The sequence below is a fragment of the Eschscholzia californica genome, unplaced genomic scaffold (assembly GCF_041429995.1).
Source record: "Eschscholzia californica isolate CP2 unplaced genomic scaffold, dmEscCali1.0.p SCAF_4, whole genome shotgun sequence".
Taxonomy (NCBI): Eukaryota; Viridiplantae; Streptophyta; class Magnoliopsida; order Ranunculales; family Papaveraceae; genus Eschscholzia; species Eschscholzia californica.
In genome coordinates this window covers 29,844,505-29,862,184 of record NW_028238461.1, presented here as the reverse complement: position 1 = coordinate 29,862,184, position 17,680 = coordinate 29,844,505, and the positions used below count along the sequence as shown (strand labels likewise).

At 37.8% G+C, this 17,680-nt stretch overlaps 1 long non-coding RNA gene and 1 other non-coding gene across 2 annotated transcripts; one reads left to right on the top strand and one right to left on the bottom strand.

Moving 5' to 3' along the window:
- Positions 1–269: 269 nt before the first annotated feature.
- LOC147544066 (uncharacterized) lies at positions 270–8,758 on the bottom strand. The gene is made up of 3 exons (XR_015239606.1): positions 8,521–8,758; positions 721–4,983; positions 270–636 (listed from the first exon to the last, which is right to left on the bottom strand). It is a non-coding gene; the product is annotated as an uncharacterized LOC147544066 (long non-coding RNA).
- A 2,692-nt stretch (positions 8,759–11,450) lies between these two features.
- Positions 11,451–11,525, top strand: TRNAK-UUU (transfer RNA lysine (anticodon UUU)). The gene has a single exon. It is a non-coding gene; the product is annotated as a tRNA-Lys (tRNA).
- Positions 11,526–17,680: the final 6,155 nt, after the last annotated feature.

Genomic DNA, 17,680 nt, shown 5'->3' with positions numbered 1-17,680 from the left:
CTGGTTCTCATATTCTACTCTAGATGATAATTCACATTTATCATTTTAATTCATACGAACAGAACACCAACTTGCAACTTATCTATAAAGCAGACCACAAGTTTGTGCTTGGATAAAAGTAGAAACTTTGATTTAGGTTCGCCTAAACTAATTCCCGACGAGATATTATTAAATTCTCTTTGATAAATCGTGACTACTCCCTACTCCTGGGGGTTGACCAGCTAGTGTCTGATTCTGCCATTTATATCTTCGATTTGTGGACTGTTTTAAAATCTAAACACCTATATATTATAATCAAGACATTCCGAAGAATAGCCGTTAACCCATAGTGAAAAAACAACTATGACGCTTCTACCACCCTCAAGAAGTCCCGGTACACGAGGCTAATAACATTCCAAGATGGTCCAATATCATTGCCATCCAAGCTCAATTGAGAGCCATCAACACTTAGCAGGACATTTTACAGTCCTCAAACAAGATATCCTACTCATACCTAAATTTTGAGGACTTATGATAATTTAATATAACTTTTTCAGGTGTAATAAATTCGATGTCAAGACGGCTAATTGGACCGCTAATAGCTTTATTCAGGGAGCTTTAGATGGCTGACTTCCATGCGTAAGGAAATGAACCACCCTATTAAGTGATTCAAGTACATTTCTCAATAACTAGTCAGCTAACGACGATTGAACTAAAAATCCATCTGAATAAGATTCTTACCCAACCAAAACTCCTAGAAAGATCATTGCCTGTACCGAGTGGTATAACGCCTGTAGGAGGAATTGGCTCATGGTGCTGCCCTTAAAGCTCGGTAAGAACGCCTAGTACTCAACCAACTGTGCCATCTCCACCCGCAACCTGTAAATAAAGTCTTACTTTGCGCTGTTCCCCGTAACAAATTTGAAGACTTTAGACTGCCAAGCAAAAACGTTTTGCGTTGCCTCCTCATAGAGGGAAGAGGTGTTAAATCAGTAAAGTAAGAGTAAATATCATCATAGAGAAGTAACAACATGTACTTTGCTAGTTTACTAAAACAACTATAAATCACAGAATCTAATAACAGAAAACAAAATGGTCGAAGGTTGTTATAGGTTGGCTTGGGAAAAGAAAAATGTACATCACAAGTTACCACTATTCATACTTAACCTGAAAGATCAAAAACCTGCAGTACATATAATTGTTAAAAAAAAAAAAATTATACCTATCAAAGTCAAACTACGCCTATAATGAGATCGAATTGAAATAAAAAGAAACAGAGAAATAAAAAAGAAACAGAGAAATAAAAAGAATTGTGGTGCTTAAAGGAAGAACGATATAGAAATGCGTCTATGTCCAAGTTCAGCGAAAGAAATCATGTTTGTTCAGTAGTAAGTCATATATCAGTAAGAACAAAAATAAAAGAAAACTAATTCTTCAACAACAATTAGTTCTCATAAACATAAACAACAATTATATGAAAATCTTGTAAAGCAACCAATGGAGAATTGTCCTTTTTTTCATATTGGTTAAGACCTTCCTGAAGAAACTAGAAATAAATCTTAATAGAGAGAAGTAGATGCAAAATATTACCTAGACAGTATATATGGCCAAAAAACACAACCACCCAAGAAAAACACCAATAGATATAAGTAAGAAGCACACCCAAATAATAATTTAATTTATATAAAACTCAAACAATCAAATAAATACAAAAGACACCTAAAGATTATCATTATTATGAACTCATCTAATAACACAAATACACCAGAACACTCAGACACATTACACATAATTTTTGTGCACATACAAAAGCATACGAGCATAAATGGAGATCACTAACTTAATATCATATACATACTACTCATTCAATTGCACAATTTCAACACATCTAAATACTAATTTTGGATAAATTATTCAACCAATAACAAAAATAAGAACAGCTAAATGCACAACATACACAAAACACCAACATGTTTCATCGGTAGATACTACTAATCAGTCCGATAATAAAAAATTAATTTAGACCGACAAAATACGAATTCTAAAATACGAACACACCAAAGAACTATATACATAATACACAAGCCTACATTCAAAACACTAACCACTTGCACGATGAAGCAGTCCGACAAAGAATTCCATTAATAACTGCTTGAGTGGTTGTTTTGATCCTTTGGCACTAATACCATACACAAAGCCATCCAAAATATAACTTCCACGTGCGGAGCAGTTCAGAATACCAACTGAGAGCATCCTACTATTCAAACAATTGTCAAAATATATTTATGTATAGAAAAAGTCAGAAATATTAACTCAGTACATATTACTCAATACAATCACCAAATTTCCAATTTCGGTTCACTACAGTACACCAAAATATGAAAAATATTATTTGGATATATTACAGAGACAATCATACTAGATTCGCACAAGCAAACATAGAGAGATTGAGAGAGAGTAATTATTACCTGCTTAGTGCCTTGGTGAACGGAATTGTAATCTTAAGCTTAGGTATGTTACCTCGTTAGTTTCTCTTCACAGTTCAAACTCTTCTACTGCACTGCAGGTAACAAATTTAAGAACAAAATTAAATGGGCGATGTACTTGAAAAAAAAGAGATTAATACCCACAACTCCCTCTTGGTTCTTTTATGAGTCATTCTCTTCCACTGGTCCAACAAAAGGGGCATCGATTTGGGGGAGCGCCATTGATATCCAGCAGAACGGATGAAGAAATTTCGAAATTTCCAAGCTTCTGACAATGAATGAATAGGTGGGCCGATCGATTCTCCATGAAGCTTGCACCTGGCACACCTGTTTTTATTTTTTTTTATTGAAAATTTGAATTAATATTGAAGGGGAAAAGAAACTATACAAACGACACCCACGCCTCCCAATTACAAACGATGTCGACAAAAGACGAGTGACTAAACTTAGGGAAACACTTCGCCCATATAAAAATAAGCGTTTTTACATCATCCACGTCTAAACTAGTGTTACCATTAGCATCCTTGAAAATTCTATTGTTACGATCCTTCCATATGCTCCAAACTATCGCCGCTGGTACAATATTCCAGATTTCCTTTCTTGCCTTAGGCTTTGGGATGGAGTCCCATTGCTCAAAAATGTGGGGCACAGAGGAAGGCATACACCACCGTTGGGAGCTTACCCAGAACTGCCGCCCACATAACAAAACTCACCCTAGGAGGAATTCTTGGAGACCATAAACTTCTGAAGTCGAACAAATCATTGGCTTCCGAGACTTATTATTTGGAACGTAGATTATTTTAGAAAAGCATCAAGTTACAAGAGCATAATCAAGTACGAATTAAGGCATACCAAAGGTTCTCTCTATCGAGAAGGTAAGATTTGAAGTATCTCAGAGACTCCCACCACTTGGACCTTCTAAATTGGAAGCAACGTCAGTATACAAACAACTAGTCAAAGAAGTGAAAACTAAGTGTATATATGACTAACTGAATAGCTCAAAATGCTCAAAGCAAAGATACCACAACCATTACGTCAAATGTGTTAGGATTTAATCTTGCACCTGCAAAACTTCCCCACAACAGAAGTTACCATTACCATCATCGTGTAATTCAGCGTTTACCAACTCTCATACCTACCTTAACTTTGTCTAAATTATAACATAACTACTGGAGAAGATAAACTCGCCAATCGACCTGTTTTCATCGGGTTGGTGTATCCATCGTTAACAAAATAAACTTTGGGGCTTATAGCATAACGAACCATTTTTTAAGGTGGGTGTCTAATACTTCTGGATCGTGATGAGACTGTTTCATCAGATTCAGTGTCACATCAACATCACTCAGCTATATGCAATCCATAGGCGTCACACGAAAAGTAATCTATAACTTAACAGAAGTAACTACTGAAAAGAATTGCCCCATGATTGTTTATATGCATGTCTGAATCTTTGGGCCTTGTCTAAAACCTGAAGCTTATGATCACATTTTTTTTCTTACTTGCAGCAATCTTTGGAAAAGAATACGAGAGCCTATTCAACTAAGTAATCTCGTTTAGCACCCGGAACCAACTGTTCGTTCATATGGACCCGAACCCGAAGACAAGAGTTAAATGGTAAGCTCAACACAGTTTAATGTAGTTTTCATAGTTTATAAATGGTTCCTACTGTCTTCAAGAAGCAAGAGTTAAGTGGTTACATTGTCATGTACCTTCCAATACTTAAGAGCTTCATGAGCCTTCAAGCCACTAGGTATTTCCTACTTAACAATTTTGTCGTGTCTGAATCGTAAGCCCAACTGAGGCCCCCGAATACTATGTTGTTAGTGGTCATATTGTTCATTTTTTGTGCATATTTGAAAGATGTAGTAACTCGACACAAGAGCTTTTGGATCAATACTTGGGCCAAGTAAGGAATAAGATTCAGCAGCAATATACTACCCTCTCCTTACTATTTGAACTATTACGATCTAATTGAAATTGTATCTTCTATCATAAAACAAGTTACTGTTTTTTGCCACTTCTTGAAACTCTAGATGGTAGGAGTTCTGTTTCAACAAACTCCTTGTCTCGTCATAATACTTGAAACCAGTCCACTGCTACAGAACAACAATGCCAAAATTTTCCTTTATATGCACATCAATAATGGCCATCTCGAACAAGCTATCATAGATTAGACAAACCAGAAAACTTGTGATTGTGTTTCTTTGTTCTTATTTGCAGAACAATATGAGAGGCTTATAACCAAACATAAATAACTTTTAAAGGAAGATTAAACAATTACCTTGTGATAGAAGAATAGTGTTGTCTGAATTTTTTGCTAAACAGAAAACCAAAGAACTGAATGCCTGTAATATTCCTTCCTCAGCGGAAAGGAAACGAGGCTATGAGCTTGATTAGACAACAGTGACTCCCAACCTTAGTTATTAAACAAGCATCTTCAAACATCACATGTATTGCCTCAAAGTTCAAAGATGGCGCATTAACCCATATTAGCTTGATAAATTAAAAAACGCCATCACTGCATATTCATATGTTCCGACACAAATATATTAGGAACCACAAAAGTAAACCAACTGCCAAGTGCCACCATCACTTGTATTACAATTTCTAGTCTGATCCAACTCCGTCTCGAATGGACCCCCCGTATTTTGGTATCTGACCATTATGTATGGAGATACTTACAAACAAAATCATAACTTAATACTAGAAATAAAAATAAGCATCTCTGGACATCACTTATATAACCAAAAACGTGAACCAATTGCCTATCATTATTTGGAATAAACCAATGCCAACCTTAACCTCGAGTGAAACCCACAATTTTTAGTAGCAACATGTGATGTCAAAAGAAACTTACTAAAAACAAAAAGAAAGAACAAGAAATAACAGAAGTTCAAAATATAGGTAAGCCTCCACATACAACAGAAAAAATCAGTGTCACAACTAATTAAAGTATTTCCTTCAGGCTTGACAAATTAGAATAGTTACCACTGTCATCATTAGTCCCACATTACTTGGTAACCCGCTGTCATATCATTTACACATTACTTGATCTCGAAAAAATCCTGTGTACCATATTGTATGATGTGTATCGTATTCTCGAATAAAGCCACTTTTTGTAAATAAACCAACACCAACTTAATCTTGGATAAAAATGCAGATTTGTTATAGTTACCACTGTCATCATTAGTCCCACATTACTTGGTAACCCGCTGTCATATCATTTACACATTACTTGATCTCGAAAAAATCCTGTGTACCATATTGTATGATGTGTATCGTATTCTCGAATAAAGCCACTTTTTGTAAATAAACCAACACCAACTTAATCTTGGATAAAAATGCAGATTTGTTGGTGGTAAAATGTGATGTCAAAAGACACTATATCACAAATTTTTAACCATTTACAAGGAAAGAAGAAGATGAGTTTGACATGTAAGTCCCTATGACCGTAAATGATGTATGGGGCTTAAAGAAGCAATATAAATAAGCATCTCCATGCGCCATAGCCCATAAGTATAAAACTATAATCACAAAAAGTAAACCAACAACCAGCTTACTTGTACACTAATTTATAGTCAACATTCCAACTCCATCTCTAATGAACACACATTATTTGGTGTTATACCTTGGTGTATGGAGATACTTAAAAAAGTTACAAAACTATTAAATTACTATATCAAATCATGTAAGCATCTTCAAACATCACAAATATTACCAACTATGTAAACCAACGACCGACCTTAATCTCGAGAAATTGTCAGTAAAACTTGTGATGTCCAAGGAAACTTACTAAAATCACAAAAGTAAGAAAAGAAAGAAAAAATTAGGCAAGTCTCCACATACACCACAAAATCAGTGTCATATTCCTCACTGCCGTCATTTATCCCTACTGGTATTTCAAACCACCAGTACTATAAATTATATTCTCGAAAGTATATCATGGTTATATACAATGTCAACCGTTACTTGTATTCTAATTTATAGTCAACATCCCAACATCGTCTCAAATGAACCCACATAATTTGGTATTACACCTTGATGTATGGAGATACTTACAAAAGTTTCAAAACTATTATATATTATTATTAGTAATATAAAATAAAATAAGCATCTTCGAACATCACAAATGTTACCAATTGCCAATCATTATTTGCAAAAACCAATGCTAACCTCAATCTCGACTCTCGAGTGATTATTAGTAATTAGATGTGATGTCAAAAGAAACTTACAAAATCACAGAAGGAAGAAAGAAAAAAAGAAACAAAATAAGTTTTAAAGTAAGTCTCGGCATACAACATAAGCACTCAGTGTCATATCCCCCACTGTTTTTCTCATATCAGCTACCACCAATGCAAAAGCATATTATCTCAAAAACATCCCACGTACCACTGTTGTATACACTGTACAATGTCATATGCAGAGACTTCCAATAAAAACTTTCGAAAGATCGTTAAAAAATATGATAAAAGAGAAAAATAAAATAAGGATCTTCGAACATCACAAATATTACCAACTGCCAATCATTATTTTCAAAAACCAATGCCAACCTCAATCTCAACTTTCGAGTAATTATTAGTAATTAGATGTGATGTCAAAAGAAACTTACAAAAATTGCAGAAGAAAGAAAGAAAAAAAAGAATCAAAATGAGTTTTAAGGTAAGTCTCCGCATACAACATAAGAACTCAGTGTCATATTCCCCACTGCATCTCTTATATCAGCTACTACCAACAATACAAAAGCATATTATATCAAAAACACCCACGTACCACTGTTGTATACACTGAACAACGTCATATGCAGAGACTTCCCACAAAAACTTTTGAAAGATCGTTAAAAAATATGATAAAAGAGAAAAATAAAATAAGGATCTTCGAACATCACAAATATTACCAACTGCCAATCATTATTTTCAAAAACCAATGCCAACCTCAATCTCAACTTTCGAGTAATTATTAGTAATTAGATGTGATGTCAAAAGAAACTTACAAAAATTGCAAAAGAAAGAAAGAAAAAAAAGAATCAAAATGAGTTTTAAGGTAAGTCTCCGCATACAACATAAGAACTCAGTGTCATATTCCCCACTGCATCTCTTATATCAGCTACTACCAACAATACAAAAGCATATTATCTCAAAAACACCCACGTACCACTGTTGTATACACTGAACAACGTCATATGCAGAGACTTCCCACAAAAACTTTTGAAAGATCGTCAAAAAATATGATAAAAGAGAGAAAATAAAATAAACGTCTTCATACATCGTATAATGAATAATCACGAAAGTAAACCAACTGCCATCAAGAATTTGTAATTAAATCGATACCGGACGTTATCCCCAAAATATAAATTTTACCTAGATGTATGAAGATATTTAGTTTTTGAAAAATATATGAAGATATATTTATGAAAACTTACAAATTAGTAAATATTAGTACATTACTAAAAAGTAAAATAAGTAATTGTAGAAAGATGTTGATGCAAATAGCAGTAACCGTCAAGCCGGAGTCCATCCTCTTGGTGGGTATAAAGATAGAGCAATCCGTATTCTTGAATAAAGCATATTTTATCGCATGCCCCCACAATTGATCAGAACTTGTACAAGTTTTCATATTAAGAACCATAAGGACTAGGACTTTGTACATCATAGGAGAAGTCAGACCAGCAATATTATCAACTGTTGTTTCAAATATAGCCAACCTTAATTTTCGTTTTGAAACAAATCTAGGGTTTAGGCCTTTAGGGTTACAATTAACTTAGTAAAGTAAGCAACCAAACAGCCAAATAGACTGCATGTCTACGAGAAAGGGAAAGGGGAAACTACCAGCAATATCCAACAATAACCCATCTGACTGTCAAAGTCGATTCCCTCTCACTAATGTACAATTTAGGGTTCCCCTAATGTCGAGTCTTTTCTTTGATCCGTAGAATTTAGGGTTTTCGATGTTAGAATTGCGAAGAGAGAAAAAAGATCTCCGATAGCAAAGAAAATCATTGATTTAGGGTTTTCAAGAGATATTGCAAACAAAAGCATTGAGTAAAGAGTAAAAGGACCTTCGTTTTCCGATGTTTAGATTCTCGTTCTTGATCGCGATGTTACAATACCGTCGTCTTTTTTATCAAGATTCTCGATCTTCATCTTTATTTCCGATCCAGCGTTCCTCTTGTTTCGTGGTTAGCGACAGACGCAAAGAAGATCGAGTTCTCCCAAACATCTCCGATGATCTCCATGGCGGAGTCTCTCTGTTTCTTGATGGAGAAGAATGAATCTCTCTCTCCTATTTGTTTCCGTAAAAACTAAAAACAATTCCGTCAATTGATAAAACCTCGGTCCGTTTTTTTTTTTATGTTGAGAGTACCTCGTTCCGTTAGTTTAACGTCTATAAATCAATCATGTGACGTCATTCCTTTATACAAAACTTAGGGTCTGTTTGACATTTGGAAATTTTAATTTCTTACGGAATTGGCTTTCCAAAGTTGAATTTCAAAATTTAAATTAAGAAGGGTTTTCAAAGCAATTTGAATTTGCAAAAGATTTTAGTTTGAAAGAGTTCAAAAGTAAAAGAATCATTTTTTCAAATATTTTAGAATTGGGATTTAAAATTTGGAAAGAAAAAAAAGATTGTTCGTTTGAGAACTAGTCTTGGACAGGTCTGAGAAGCGTCTCGACCTAGGGTTGAGACATGCCATGGGCCAAAGGGCGAGATAGTCTTAAGCCTTAGCCTGGGCATGTCTTTGGCCATCCCAAAGGGTCTTGGACCAAAGGCCGACAAGACTCGGGTCTTGACCCGAGGTTGTAATTTTTTTTTTTCGTTCTCCAAACTCGTTCTCCCGTTTCACGTACATATATGTTTGATTTTGACCAAGGCCGACATACGGCCCAAAACATAATTTTGTGGTAAGTTGATTCTAAAAATCATAAAAAGGAAATTGAAACGAGTTTTTCATCACATTTTCACGTAAATACACATAAGGCTCGTTTGACATAGAAATGTCAAAAGTATATCTCAAAAACTACAAATCCACAAATTTGGGAATGTATCGAATCACGGTTTATGCTCTTAGAAACGGACCCAAAGTTACGTATTTACTTTGATATTGTAAATGTCATATTATGTGGATCTTTGCGAATGTGGAAACTAGTATGGTCATAAATGTTTTTCCATTTATCTTGAACACAGATGGATGTCTTTGAAATTTTCTTCTTTTTTAAACAAAGATGGGTATTGCGTTGTAATTTTAATTTCAAGTTAATAAGATTTGTGCATCGTTGAGTTTTGTAATTAAAGTCTAAGGTCAAGTGTCTATTGAAGAACATAAGGACGGAGATCCTAATTCAAGTGGAAAAAATTAATAAAGGTTCAAAGATGGAGATCCTAACGTAGAAAGGCGAATCAATAAAAACCTAAAGAAGATTAAATGTTTTTGTGTTAGGGATCATACTAGGATACTATGTGTCTGGTTTATTTCTTGAGTGAATTTATTTTTTTACGTCTTATGTCGTGAATGGTTATGTATGAGTTCGAAATAATGCATTGTTTGACAAAAGCGTAAAAGTCCTTACAAGAATTTTGAGCGAACTTCATGCCTAGACTAAGACACTTACGAAGTCTCGATCATTGATGGTGGGTCTGTCTCCACAAGATGTCATCTTTTATCATGGGACAGTACGAGTAGATCTGTGGCAGAGGTCCCCCAGTCTAAATGCTTTTACTCAACGAGATTATCAAAAGAGTTCAACCCTATAAACCCATTAAATAAATGCGTCGAGCTTGAGCTTGACGATGTCGTTTGCTCATTAAAAAAACTATACTACACATTTTTATGCAATTAATGAGAAGAATTATATTCCCAGACAAATATGAGACTGGAATTTCTTCAATTTTAACTTTGAAAAAGTACAAAAAGATCGTATTGAACCAATTTTGTAGATATTCTGACTCAGGATAGGTAAAATGGCCTACAAACATATGTGGTCACGGACTGAATGTCTTACTACGAAAAAGATACACAACTTCTTTTATGTGTTTAGTGAACTGAGCATTGGTTCTTTCATAAATTCTAGACATCCAGAATTTTTTTTTTTATATAAATTCTAGACATCTAGAATTCATTTTTTTTTCATTTGCATAAGTCAGCAGGTTTTAAAGGAAAACCTGAAACCGTCCAGAATTCATATTTGTCTTGTGCCTTACTGCCTTATTCAACTTCGGAGTGCCTAATTCGGGTAACATTAGGGTGCACCACTTGGTCCTTCTTGAGTTTGTCCCGAGATTGGACATCGTGAATTTCAAAAACCCGAAAGGGTAGTAGTCCTGGACGGGTTTGAAACACCGTTTTTTTTAATTATCTGCCTAAGTCCACTCTATTATCTTTGTGGACATAAATTTCCAGAGCGCGATCGGGCTGACCCAAGAAGGAAATACAAACCCTAACAAATTCTTTGCTTTTGGAGGAAAGAATAAAAGTATTGCATATAGGAGAAGTCTTAAACTGGCCTCTCATTCTTGTTCAAAGAATCTGATGCACTCTCTTTGATTTGGTAAATGTGGTTGACTTATTTTTGTTAGAAGCACCTCAAATTCGATGAACTCGGGTTGAACTTTGTTACCAATTTGGTTCACCTCCATCAAATTCAATTGTAATGAGCGAAGTTGAATTCAGCAGATCTTAAAACAAATTTTATAACAAAAATTCTTCTCTAGTCCACGGAATTTGAGATGTATCGTAGAAATTGCTTGGTTCTTTTGCAATCACTCGCTTAGGTCGATTTTGTAACCAAGTTGGCTCAAAAGTCCACCTACTTTGTGACAAAAAAAGTGGAGTGACTCTTTTAGGAGGAGGACTTTTTAGCAACTTTTTAGACAATGACGCTGCCAATAATAGAGGTTCCAATAAGACTAGCAAAAGGTTCCTTTAAGACATCCCTTTGGTGTTAGGAATAAACGCATATATAAACAAGAAGATGGTAGATGATAACAGAAGTCGTCTTAGCTCAGCTGGTAGAGCGCACGGCTTTTAACCGTGTGGTCGTGGGTTCGATTCCCATGAATACAACAACAATTACCATATTGTTGAAACCTGCCTATGACAATATGTTGCCTACTGCCAATGGCAATGTGCAAGGGCGTACCGCCGCCAGCTGGCGGCAATACACCTAAAACACTAGACCGCCGGGAACCTTTGCCCGATTTATATTACTCAGATTAAATTACTTACATTTTTTTAAAAAATTTCCCATACATTTCCACCTTTTTAATTTTCCCGATTAGAAATATTTTTCGGTCACGTTGCTCTCGTTCCATACGAAAAATTTTGATTAGTGCATTTCACTGAAATAATTTATTGCTTGAGTCAACTATTTTAATATCTTTGAAAGCATAATTGCAGAAGTTTATATTTCAGTTCGATCCAAAAGTTGATTGTGCTCATCAGCTCAAACGTCGATTAGCAAACCGACAATCCATAATTCGGAGAATCAAGAAAAATTAAAATTCAATTGAATCACTTGGACGTGCCTTCTCCAGGAGCAATCCAAAATGACTCAATAAAAGCGACACTTCTCGCGGCCAAGTCCCCACGGGACAGGAAATCGGCTACCAATGCGGCAAAATCGAACAGCGAATTGGCCGTATGACTTCAAACTACTCTCTAAGTTTCCACACTACGTCAACTTAGAGAGTGGGGGACAAATTGTATGGGCCAAAATACGTCACCAGGAGTGCCCCAAGAAATTCACGATTAATGGGCTTACTCGGTGATCAAGCCCATGAACTAATGGCCAATGGGCCCGACCCATTCATCTTCGGACACCCCGAAGCAATGCTAAAGTAAAGAAGCGCTTCCAGCCCTGGAGGAAGAGGTCCGCCCTCGCCTTCTCACCAGGCTGAAATATGTAAGCACTTCCAGCACTGGAAGAAGAGGTCTGCCCTCGCCTTCTCAACAAACCCAAATACGAAAGCACATCCAGCCCTGGATAAAAAAGGTCTGCCTCATATCCTCAACAGACCTCCTCCCTTATATCCGTTGGAGAGACATTATAGTCATTCAAGATAACCGTACCCCGGATATACCCGTTAGGGGGTTACGAAATCCATATTAATAGTGACAACCTATGCGTTACCACCATTAAAGATGACAACTCATCACCGGGTAACAGTCGACCCAAGACACTATATATAAAAGGACGGAACCAAGAATGATACAGGGAATCCGATCTCAGACAAAAAAGACTCATCATCCAATCCCCGACTAATACACTCGACCATTTGGCGATCACCAAACATACCCCACTACTTTCTCTCTCATACAGAGGAATCAACCAGGTGCCAATGACACTTCCACCACTATCATCGTCCTATTCCTTCTTTGTGATATCGACTAATCAAACACCCATCGAACAACCTACGCCTAATCAAAAGGAGGTCGACACATATTTCTCTCGACGACCGCTCATTAAAGGAGGTCGACCCAAATTCAAAGGATGACGACTGATGTGGCGTGAAAATGCCACATTTAGGTCACTTAACTTTGATTAGTTATGTGTTTTTATTGCTAGGTAGTTTATTTGAGGTTTGGCGTGTAATTCGGAATAAAGAGAGCGAATTATCACATTTTCATCTTATGTGGCAAAAGGGAAAAAAAGAGCACCAGGGGTATTTTGGTCATTTTGGTCAAAATCAGAAGTCAAACAACAAGCGAAGTCCATGACGAGTCCGGCGGTGAAAACGGAAGTTGATTCGGAGTTCGGACGGAGAAGTTGTGAATGAAAGAAGCCGAGGTTCGGTTTTGAAACAAGGATTCTATGAAGGCACCCCCATGGTTCTAAATGTAGAGACAAGATGAAGGCACCCCTTTGGAAGCCCAAAACCCAAACTTGAAAGAAAGAAGAAATAGTGAATTTTATGAGCATCCTCCTTGAAGATGACAAAGTCAATTCTGAAAGACCAAGTCTTGGTCAAGGACTTAATTAAGTTGAAGTCTTTTAGACAAAAGGGGGGGTCATCTTCTATGTGAGGGCTAAGTCTGATTTGGGGGATCAAAGGAGAGAGAAAGAGCTAGGGTTTTGGTGTTCTTGGTTGAAAAGTTAGAGAGAGAGAGAGCTTGAAGGAGATGAGGAGGAGTGCCGGCCAAGTTGGCCGGCACCACAGAGAGCTCGGGACGAAGAAGGAGCACAGCAGCAGCCGACCCTTCTTGCAGCAACACGAGCTGCCATTAGAGCAGCTCGGATCTCACGCCGGCAGCAGCTGCTCGGTCTTCAGCCGCACGGGACAACACTATGGATGATCGGGAAGGTCGCGACTAGGCTCGGGAAGAGCATTACCATGGCCGGACTTCATGGGACAACAACCTTCAACCTTGGCCGGGTTTTCTAGGTTTTTCCGGCCACTCTTTTGGGCGGAAATCTTAGGGGTTTTAGTGGGGTCCTTCCTGCCTTTATATCTCTTGTTTTTGATTGTTGTTTGGTGTTGATTTCCTAGAGAGAGAAAGCTTGGGTGAAGCTTTAATGGTGGTGATTTCTAAATGAAGAAGATGACTATGTTGCTATGGGGAACTCTGAATTTTGTTTGGGGACACCCATTATGCACTGTTAAAGGGAAATCCAGAATTTTACTAAGGGAAGATCGGCTGCACCTAGTTACTCATATTTTCCGACGATCTTAGCCATGCGCCTTATCGGAAAAGGGAGATCCTCTCATCATCTTCTTTTCATTTATTACTTATTCACTATGTTAGCTAAATCAAGTGTGTCGTTAATGAGATGAAATGTGATGAATTTGTGATTATCTATGTGATGATTTAATGTTTTGATAATAAATTGATGTTTTCTTATCTTGATTACTTGTTTCAATCGTTTTTCATGTGTCTTATCAAGTACTTCGCATAGTTAATCGATTAGGCAAAGTGATCGATATCGATCGTAGTCTAGATCCAAATTTCATGTGTCTTGTCATGCACTTCACATAGTTAGGCGACTAGACAACACTTTCGTTGACTCGGGATCAACCGATTAACGTGTTTGTTTGACTAAGTATGATCTCCGGATATACGTAGTGCTTATAGACATATCACCTTAGGAGTCGAACATCGGTTTTACTTTGAACATTAGATCGGATCATATATAGTTGTAGGTTTATCATTATCGGGATCTCGGTTCGACATCTCTCTCACTTATTTATCTCCCGACTCTTGTTCCTCCGAACTCTTCTCTCGAATCTCTCTTGCCCATTTACTTTGATTGTTTAGTAGTTTTATTTGTGTCTTTATTTCTTCTTAAATCAATCATTCAAAACCTCACTTTACTTTGTTCTCTTTTCATTTTCGCCTAAGTTAGCTAGTGATACCTATACCGGTGGACTAAACCCTTTGATATCCGAATCACCTTCCTATCCTTGGATCGATCCCGGCTTTGCCGGTTACTACTTGATACCTCCGCTTGGGTGTGCAACCTTTTCGGGTGCATCAACGACCTATCTTTATCTCTCCTACGGATACTCATCAAAGGAGGTCGACCTACATTCAAAGGAGGACGACATATATTTATCTCTCCTAACAATCAGCCATCAAGGGAAGACGACTTATTTCTCTCTCCTGATGACCACTCATCTAGAGAGGACAACCTACTTTTCTCTCTCCTGACGATCAAAGCATAAGCAAGTGACTTTATCTCTCCTAGAGGTCAGGCCTTTCTTATTTTGCCACATCTACGAGGGTTGCCTTAGTCAAAGACAGACCCCATAACCTCTCTCCAAGAAGTTAGTTAATTTGTAGAGAGCGAGCTCCGGCCACTCTACGAGTCGTGCCTAAACTCCGACACCAACCAATGATAATATTTCCAAGGACATCACTCACGTACATTTTACTTCTCTTGCAAGCTTACTAACTTGACCGTCGGAGCCCCCTTGGGTCGGCACCATCCCGGTGTCCCCTAAGAACTCACGGTCACGTGTGTTCTTGTCTCTTTTGTCACAGGTTGAGCCTAAAGACATCGTCGGTGCTCGCAAAAATATTAATAGGTGTAGGTTCGACATCCGGTCAACGACCCAGTCCAGCTGACTTCTGGACCCGCGATTTCTTACCCTCACAGGTACCAATCGCTGGCATCGGGATCGATCAAGTCTTTTGGACAACTTGCCCAGGTCTTCTGTGACGCCTTCCGAGGAAGCACCACAATCAAGAGAACGACTAACGAGCTGTTCAGCGTGGTTCAAGGAAAAAATGAGACTTTGAAGATTAATTGGCAGAGATTCCGCAACCTCATGGTGCAGGTCCCCGACTTGGAACCAAAAGTCGCTTTCGTCGCTCTGTCGAGAGGCCTCAGGCAGGACGATGTCAACAGGGACATCTCTGGCAAGGAACCAGATACTCGTGCAGAGCTGATAGAGAGGGTACAACAATTCATTAGGAGAGAATAAAACTACCGACGAATGAAGGAGGTGGCCAACATCCCATATGAGGGCGAACCAACCCGAAAGAAAGAACGGGAGGAAGTTAGGCCCCCTAGGGAACGAGAACGAATCAGAAGACCCAGATCTGACTTCGCCACCTATACACCGTTGGTGAAAGGCAGGGAGGAAATTTTACAGATACTCATAGCGAAAAGAAAGGCGGAACTATACAAACCCAACGATGACAAGGAGGAGTTCGGGTTCAGAGACATGACCGCGTGGTGCACCTTCCACCGAGGCTACGGTCACAAAACCGACAACTGCCGACATCTCAAGAACCTCATCGAAGAAATGGTGAGGAAAGGTGAGCTGGACAAATACATCTAGAAGGAGCAACGCCCTTACGAATACAAGAATAAAAGGTCGTCAAACAGAGCATGAATCTGTAGGATTATGGGTGTATCTAATACAACTATCTAGTGTTCTAAGCGGAATCTCAAACATCATATGTTAACACTAAATATCTAGGATCATAAAGTGTGAACTAATCAATGAACTAGAAGAGGAATAAATACCTTAATCGCGTTTTGCCCTCGAACCTTTCCAATCGCGTGTGAAGATCCAGAGCTTCAAGTGTAGCTCCTCTACTTGAGACACCGAGTAGGTTAACTTGATCTCCCTTCTTTAACGTCTGCTAGGACTTAATAAAAGGTTGAGCAAAACCCTTCTTCTTGACTAGATTAATAGAACGGTAGCTTTTTCTCTACAATCCTCTCTCTCCACTAGCTGTATATTGAGAGAGAGAGAGAGAGAGAGAGTTGTATAATTTTTCTTTCTGAGAAAAATCCACACCTTTTCTGTTCTCTAATGACCCTTATATAGAGAAACCCTAATTAGAATCATATTCAAATTAGGTCTTTTTATTTTTCGGGTCACAAAAAAGATAATTACTAAAATACCCTTTTGGGGTATTTTGGCTTTTCCCTTTAGTGTGGCCGGCCAGCACATCCCACTATGGGCTTTATCTGGCCGACCCACTTACCTTGGTCGGCCATCATATGGCCAACCCTTAGAGCCTTGCTCTGGGCACCTTTTTTAAGCCCGGTTCTTTCTATCTTGTTCTGAATCGCCATTTGAACCCTTTTTGCCTTTTAAGTTGGATCTAATCCATCTTTAACTTGTTCCCGTCTAGTCAAATCTCTCCCATCAAGTTACCACTATTATGTGATATCTCTCTGATTTCTTCAATCTGCAAAGAATTTATTCTCTCCCTCTAAACAGAGAATTTCTTAGCTGAATCTTCTTAATCTCTTTCTTCAACGAAAATAAGAAACAACAACTCCATCTCTCTCTGATATATCCGACCATCCCTCTTTCCATTTTTTTTGTATGATCTCTTTCCCTTTCAAAATTTATCTCATCTCCTATTCTTTCCTTTTCTTTACGATCTCTAAGATTTCCAGTTTTTTTTTTCTCTCTCTACTGTTAATAAAGATGAGAGAAAAGAAGGGAGAATTTGAATTCCCATAAATCTGGGAATTGACGAATTAAATAACAAAGCCTTGCTAGATGAAGGGATGATGCAGTGCTTCTCGGACGACTAAGGGACGGTACAACGGGCATCTCGAATGTAGTCTTGTGGACGGAGACAATTCCGACCATTCGATCTAGTGTTTGCGCTCGGGCATACGGGTAGCAGCATATGCTCAGGTGTACTAAATCTTGTCCTCTGAAGAATCTTGAAACACCCCCGAGATTGACCGAATGGCCCGCGCAGTTTGCAGCCGTGTGATATGATTCTCTCTGCGCACCACGTGTCCCCAAAG